Genomic DNA, 7721 nt, shown 5'->3' with positions numbered 1-7721 from the left:
GGAATGAACATGAGATTATGGGAGGTGGATACAACTGGGGGAGAACCAGGGAGAATGGGATGTGAACACAATCGGTGGTGTGAACACGGGACAACTTGAGCTTGTTATCAGTGGGAAATGAACGAAAGCCTATGGGAGGGGGACACAATTGGGGAGTGAACCTGGGACTATGGGCAGTTCATATCCGTGTGGAATGAACCTGGGTCTTTGGGAGGTGGATACACTTACGGGGTGAACAAAAGGTTAAGAAAGAAGATACGCAATGGAGAGTGAACATGAGACTAGCTGAGGTCGACACCAGTGGGGAATTAACCTGGGCCTATCGGAAGTAGACACCAGTAAAGTAGGGAACGAACCCAGGACACCGAGGTGTGGATACCATGAGTGGGTAATGAACCTGACGGTGGACAGCAATTTGGAATGCACACAAAACTAAAGGATGAGATACAAGTGCCGAGTCAACCAGGGACTGTGAGATGTGGACAATACTAGGAGTGAACCGAAGGCTGAAGAAGAAAACACCCAGTGGAGAGTTACCCTTGGGTGGACAAAAGGGGAGACTAAACTTGGGACTGTGGGAGGCCGACACCAGAGGTGATTGAACCTGGGACGATGGAAGGTGGACACAAGTGGAGGGTAAATCTGTGATTAAAAAATGGACGACTGACACCAGTGAAGAGCAAAGAAGAAGAAGAACTAGAAGAAGAAGAAGAAGAAGAAGAAGAAGAAGAAGAAGAAGAAGAAGAAGAAGAAGAAGAAGAAAAAGAAGAAGTAAAAGAAGAAGTAAAAGAAGAAGAAGTAGTAGTAGTAGTAGTAATAATAATAGTAGTAGTAGTAGTAGTAGTAGTAGTAGTAGTAGTAGTAGTAGGAGTAGTAGTAGTAGGAGGAGGAGGAGGAGGAGGAGGAGGAGGAGGAGGGGGAGGAGAAGGAGAAGAAGAAGAAGACTGTTAACATGAACAAGAACAGGAAACCTTTTCAGGGCAAACTTATATAAAATCATCTCATTTTAGGTACCTATATAAATTGTCTATTATCGCGTCTTAAAATCGGAAATAATTTGTTTAAAAAATATATATATGGTGTTTAAAATAATATGTTATTTCATATTATAGGAATTTATAAGCATTGTCAAAATTGAATATACAATGTTCTGAAAGCAAACAAGAGTCGATACAACTTCGATTTCTCACAAGGCGGCGCGCGGTACTTCAAAACACAACATATCTCTCAGTGCAAAATTATCGTATCTCGAGGTAAGATAGTCGTGCACCCTGCCCTCAAAGTTTACAGTTTGAAGCAATTATAGACACTTATCTCAAATCAAACAAGAGTCTGTTGAATCGGTTTCGCTATAGATAATTTCATATTACATACTAGATTTATTGAGTATGCTCTTTCGTCTTCAAAATATCTTTTATATCAATTATGTATTGGAAGTGGTTATTCAGTATCAGATACTGAATAGTGTTTTGCCACTATTCAGTATCCGCAAGGAACTCTTTTTTATAGAGAGAGTGAAAAGTGCGACAATCTCGGTTGAATGTAAATAAACTGCTGACCGACTTCCAGATTGAACACGTGCAGTAACTGACAGCCCGATTCAAAGTTGCAAAAATATTTTGATCGTAATTTTTTTAATTTCTGCTATTGTGCAATTAACATAGATCAAAATATCAAAGTAAAAGTGGCAGTCAAATACATTTTTAAATGTCTAAATAGACATGATTAAATATCACTAAATATTCAGTGCCACCATGGTTGGTGGATATAAGCTGTTTGACTCTGAGCTTAAGGTTCGAGAGTTCAAATCCCAGCAGGGATAACTTTTTTTTTTTCCCCAATATTTTTAAAATTCCTTCTGTCTATGAAAACTTTTGTTTTAATAATTTTATTTGCTTGTAATATACTTTAATGTTGATATTATACTATTGTTCTTTTATTTTTATTATTATTGTTATTATTATATTATTATTATTATTATTATTATTATTATTATTATTATTATTATTATTATTATTATTATTATTATTATTATTATTATTATTATTATTATTATTATTATTGTTGTTGTTGTAATCGTCATCATCATCATTATTATGATTATGATTTTTAAATCAAGTAGTAGGAGTTATTTAATCAGTTATCGATTTATTACGAATATCTTTTATGTGTTATAATCTCGTTGTTGTTTTTCATTGATGTGCTCTTCTATTGTTTATTACTTTTTAAAATCTTGCTTTTTTCTGTTTGTCTCATTTCTTGTTGTTGTTGTTGTTGTTGTTGTTTGTTTGTTTGTTTTTTTGTTTTGTCATCTAAGACAAACCCGATTCATTATAAATATGTGAACAGACTTTCTGCCATTTTTAATTGAGCGATGTACTTCCGTGAATTAATTGCCGTATTATATTAAAATTTACGTGTAATAATAATAATAATAATAATAATAATAATAATAATAATAATAATAATAATAATAATAATAATAATAATAATAATAAATAATAATAATAATAATGATAATAATAATAATAATAATAATAATAATAATAATAATAATAATAATAATAATAATAATAATAATAATAATAATAATAATAATAATAATAATAATAATAATAATATTATAATAATAATATAATAATAATAATAATAATAATAATAATAATAATAATAATAATAATAATAATAATAATAATAATAATAATAATAATAATAATTTAAATAGATACTGAATATTAGACTACAATTGACATCTATTTACTGAATACACGTGGTATTTTTAGGGGTGTTTCTTTTTTTACGAAACACGCGGAAACCCGACAAAGTTATGGGAAGTAGGCAGCAGTGGGGAGTGAACCTGGGACTGGGTTTCGTAAAAAAAAGCAATTACTTTTTTTACGAAACCCGACAATATCCGACAAAGTTATGGAAAGAAAGTAGGCAACAGTGGGGGAGTAAACCCGAGACTCAGGGAACTGTACACTATTGGAGAGTAAACCTAAGTCTATGGTTTTTCGACGGGTTTTGGCGGGTTTTGTAAAAAAGGAATTGCTTCATTCTTGTCTGGTACCCAACTCCCATAGTCCGGCTTCATTTCCCACTGGCATCCATCTTCCATAGTCCCAGGTTCATTTCCACTGATATCCTCTTCTCACAGTCCCAGGTTCACTCCCAACCGGTGTGCACTTCCCTGAGTCCCGGTTCATTGCCCAATGGTGCCCACTACTCATAACTTTTGACAATTTCGGTAGGTTTCGAAATAAAAGTACATTCTGAGCTCACTGTCCACTGGTATCAGCCTCTCGCAGTCCCAGGTTCAATCCCCATCGGTGTCCGAATCCCAGATTCACTCCCCACTGCTGCCTGCTTCCCATAACTTTGTCGGGTTTTGGCGAGTTTCGTAAAAAAGTAATTCCCCCTCCCCCTTGGTATTGCTTTTTTACAAAAACCAGAGTCCCAGGTTCACTCCCCACAAGTGTACACTTCCCTGAATTTCAGGATCACCCCCCACTGTTGCCTACTTCAATAAGTTTGTCGGATATTGCCAGTTTCGTCGGGTTTCGTAAAAAAGTAATTGCTTTTATATGAAACTCGCTGAAACCCGCCGAAAACCAGAGTCTCAGGTTCACTCCCTACTGGTGTACACTTCCATGAATCTCAAGTTAACCCCCCCCAATGTTGCTTACTTCCCATAACTTTGTCGGATATTGCCAGGTTTCGTAAAAAGGTAATTGCTTTTATGTGAAACTAGCTGAAACCTGCCGAAAACCATAGTCTCAGGTTCACTCCCCACTGGTGTACACTTCCATGAATCTCAGGTTCACTCCCCACTGTTGCCTACTTCCCATAACTTTGTCGGATATTGCCGGGATTCGTAAAAAAGTAATTGCTTTTATGTGAATCGTACTGAAACCCGCCGAAAACCATAGTCTCAGGTTCACTCCCCACTGGTGTACACTTCCCTTAGTCTCAGGTTCACTCCCCATTATTTGCCTACTTTCCATAACTTTGCCCCATTTTGTTGGCATTTCGTAAACAAAAAGTAATTGCTTTTTTTTTTACAAAACCCGCCGAAACCCAGACCCAGGTTCACTCCCCACTGGTGTGCACTTCCATGAATCTCAAGTTCCCTCCCCACTGTTGCCTACTTCCCATAACTTTGTCGGATATTGCCAGGTTTCGTAAAAAGGTAATTGCTTTTATGTGAAACTAGCTGAAACCCGCCAAAAACCATAGTCTCAGGTTCACTCCCCACTGGTGTACACTTCCCTGAGTCTCAGGTTCACACCCCACTGTTGCCTACTTCCCACAACTTTGTCGGATATTGCCGGGTTTCGTAAAAAAGTAATTGCTTTTATGTGAAACTCGCTGAAACCCGCCGAAAACCATAGTCTCAGGTTCACTCCCCACTGGTGTACACTTCCCTTAGTCTCAGGTTCACTCCCCATTATTTGCCTACTTTCCATAACTTTGCCCCATTCTGTTGGGATTTGGCGCATTTCGTAAACAAAAAGTAATTGCTTTTTTTTTACAGAACCCGCCGAAACCCAGACCCAGGTTCACTCCCCACTGGTGTACATTTCCATGGATCTCAGGTTCACTCCCCACTGTTGCCTACTACCCATAACTTTGTCGGATATTGCCAGGTTTCGTTGGGTTTCGTTAAAAAAGTAATTGCTTTTATATGAAATTAGCTGAAGGCCGCCGAAAACCATAGTCTCAGGTTCACTCCCCACTGGTGTACACTTCACTGTCTCAGGTTAAGTCCCCACGCTTTGCCTACTTTCCACAACTTTGCCGCATATTGTCGGGTTTCGTAAAAACGTAACCCCCCCCCCCCCACCCTCCCCCATTTTGTTATTGCTGTTTTACAAAACCCAGAGTCCCAGGTTCACTCCCCACTGGTGTACACTTCCCTGAATCTCAGGTTCATCCCCTCCTCTCGCCCCCCCCCCCCCCTTACACAAACACACACACGCTGCTGCATACCTCCCATAACTTTGCCGGATATTGCCAGGTGTCGTCGGGTTTCGTAAAAACGTAATTGTTTTTTATTAGGAAGCCCGACGAAACCCAGTCCCAGGTTCACTCCCCACAGGTGTACACTTCTCTGAGTCCCAGATTTACTCCCACAGCTGCCCTCTTCCCATAACTTTGTCAGGTTTCGGAAAAAAACACCGTATTAAGGTGCAAAACCACTATTCAGTGTCAGATACTGAATAGTACAAAACCACTATTCAGTATCAGATACTGAATAGTGGAAAACCGCTATTCAGTATCTGATACTGAATAGTGCAAAACCACTATTCAGTATCAGATACTGAATAGTGCTAGCCTTATGTATTTGCAAAAACGGTATAATGCCTTAGGTATTGCTGTAATTTTATTGGCATACGGCATAACGTTGCCATTGAAATTCGAAACTTGTGATAAATTATAGCAAAGAGCTCTTAACTGTACAAAACCTCAAAAGACATCAACACAAAACATTACAACATAAACCCAATAAGTTGACAAGGCGATATGGAGGACTGGCTTTGTTATCCTTGCTATTTTATCAAGACGGTCTGATGGGTGGAGTCTTCTACCTCTCACTCATCAGTTTATCGATTGTTATAGGAACTGGATGGATGGGTGACATTCATTGCATTACGTAAGTTTCTGTGGAGTAGGGAGATGGGATGATAGATGATGATAACGACGACGTTCGCCCCTTGCCTTTTTGCCAGTTACATTTCCCTCAAGCCTATACTTTTTTTTAAATGTCAACACCAACGTAAAAGGTTTAGCTGGAATTATTTTTTCCTTTTTTCGATGCCACCAATTACTATAGTCAATTATTGTACTTTTCAAAAGAAAATAAATCTTCAATTTTTATGCTTGGCTCACATCGATCTGTCTCAGGTGGTGTTAGTAATTATGATCTGGAATACAAAGAAAGAGTCTAGATATAATTTCAGATAATTGCGATGTAGTAATTGTTTGTCAGGCTTGTTTCGATCTGAAGATCTGAACAAGTGTGTGTGAAAGGTACCAGACAAAGCAAGAAAGAAAAATACCAGAAAAAAAAAACTATCCCAAAAATATTGATCGACCTCGACTGGATAAAGATCTTTAGCTTGCACCGGTGCCTGCTCCTTAATTTCTCTATCAGAATTCAACCTTTAAAGCTGATTAGTGAAGAATAAGTATTTGAGACTTAAGCATGCATCTATGTATATAGTAGTAGGCATCCTTCCGTCTCGAGAGACGATGGTTTGCGCCCTGTATGACTTTAGTCTCATCAGTCTTGTTGAGAGCAACGACGGGTGTGACTCAGCAGACCAATCCTTGCATGGCAGTCTCTTCCGCAGTTGTTGCACACATAGTTTGACTGTGCGTTTGGTATTTGGATCTGCTGCTCTCTTTCCTCCTTGCTCTCCTCTCCTTAAACTTCGTCTTTCTCCTCTCCTCACCTCTCTTCACTCCCTCCATCACCGCATATCTCCAGCCGCTGCGGTCGTCAGCAAGCGACTCCCAGGTGTTTGAGTCGATGCCTGTCAATTTCATGTCTCGTTTGCAGACATCATAGAAGCGCAGAGCTGGACGGCCAGTTGGTCGCCGTCCAGAAGCTAGTTCACCGTACATGATGTCTTTGGGTATGCGTCCATTGTCCATCCTGTGTACGTGACCAAGCCATCGCAAACGTCGCTGGCAGAGCATGAGATGCATACTGAGGGAGTTAGCTCTTTCTAGCACTGCATTGTTAGTGAGTCTGTCCTGCCACCTGATGCCGAGAATTCGTCGTAGACAGCGAATGTGGAAGTTTACCAGGCGGTTCTCCTGTCTGGCATATGTTGTCCAGGATTCACTGCCATACAGTAGGCTACTGAGTACACATGCCTGGTATACTCTGAGTTTGGTGTTCAAAGTGAGTTGGTTGTTGGTCCACACTCTCTTGCTCAGTTGTGCCATGACAGCGGCAGCTTTGGCGATGCGCTTGTCTAATTCTGCATCAAGTGAGAGGTTGCTGGTGATGGTTGTGCCCAGGTATGTGAAGTGATCAGTGACTTCTAGCTCCTCGTTGTCAATGTAAATTGCTGGTATAGAGGGGACATCCTGACACATTACATTTGTTTTCTTGATGCTGATCGTCAGCCCGAATTCCCTGCATGCGTGGGAAAACCTGTCCATCAGCCGCTGAAGGTCTTCCTCGGTATGCGCGCATAGAGCTGCATCATCTGCAAATAGCATTTCCCTTATGAGGACTGTGCGGACCTTGGTCTTTGCTCTCAGCCGTGCCAGATTGAACAGCTTCCCAACACTTCTGGTGTGTAAGTGGACTCCTTCTGGGGACTCTTTGAATGCGAACTTCAGCAGTAAGGAGAAAAATATACCAAACAAAGTCGGTGCGAGGACACAGCCTTGTTTCACGCCGCTGCACATGGGGAAGGGTTCAGAGGCTCCACCGTCGTAGCTAATGGTGCCCTTCATGTCGTCGTGGAAGGAGGCAATGATGCTAAGCTGCTGAGGAGGACAGCCAATCTTCTTTAGCAGCTGGAAAAGGCCCTTCCTGCTAACAAGGTCAAATGCCTTTGTCAGGTCAATAAATGCAATGTAGAGGGGCATCTGCTGTTCTCTGCATTTCTCCTGAAGTTGACGTACTGAGAAGATCATGTCCACTGTCGACCTCTTGGCTCTGAAGCCACACTGCGACTCTGGGTAGATACGTTCGGCGAGGA

The 7721-nt window shown here is 40.3% G+C and overlaps 1 long non-coding RNA gene across 1 annotated transcript; it reads right to left on the bottom strand.

The window, feature by feature from the left end:
• Positions 1-3524: 3524 nt before the first annotated feature.
• Positions 3525-6223, bottom strand: LOC144961264 (uncharacterized). Its single transcript, XR_013643113.1, has 3 exons — positions 6096-6223; positions 5890-5924; positions 3525-3850 (listed from the first exon to the last, which is right to left on the bottom strand). It is a non-coding gene; the product is annotated as an uncharacterized LOC144961264 (long non-coding RNA).
• Between the last annotated feature and the right edge of the window lie 1498 nt (positions 6224-7721).

The sequence above is a fragment of the Berghia stephanieae genome, unplaced genomic scaffold, assembly GCF_034508935.2.
Source record: "Berghia stephanieae isolate SIO BIC M18660-M18661 unplaced genomic scaffold, UCSD_Bste_1.3 scaffold1982, whole genome shotgun sequence".
NCBI classification, from domain to species: Eukaryota; Metazoa; Mollusca; class Gastropoda; order Nudibranchia; family Aeolidiidae; genus Berghia; species Berghia stephanieae.
The sequence above is the reverse complement of the archived record's forward strand: the minus strand, read 5'-3'. Positions and strand labels throughout refer to the sequence as shown.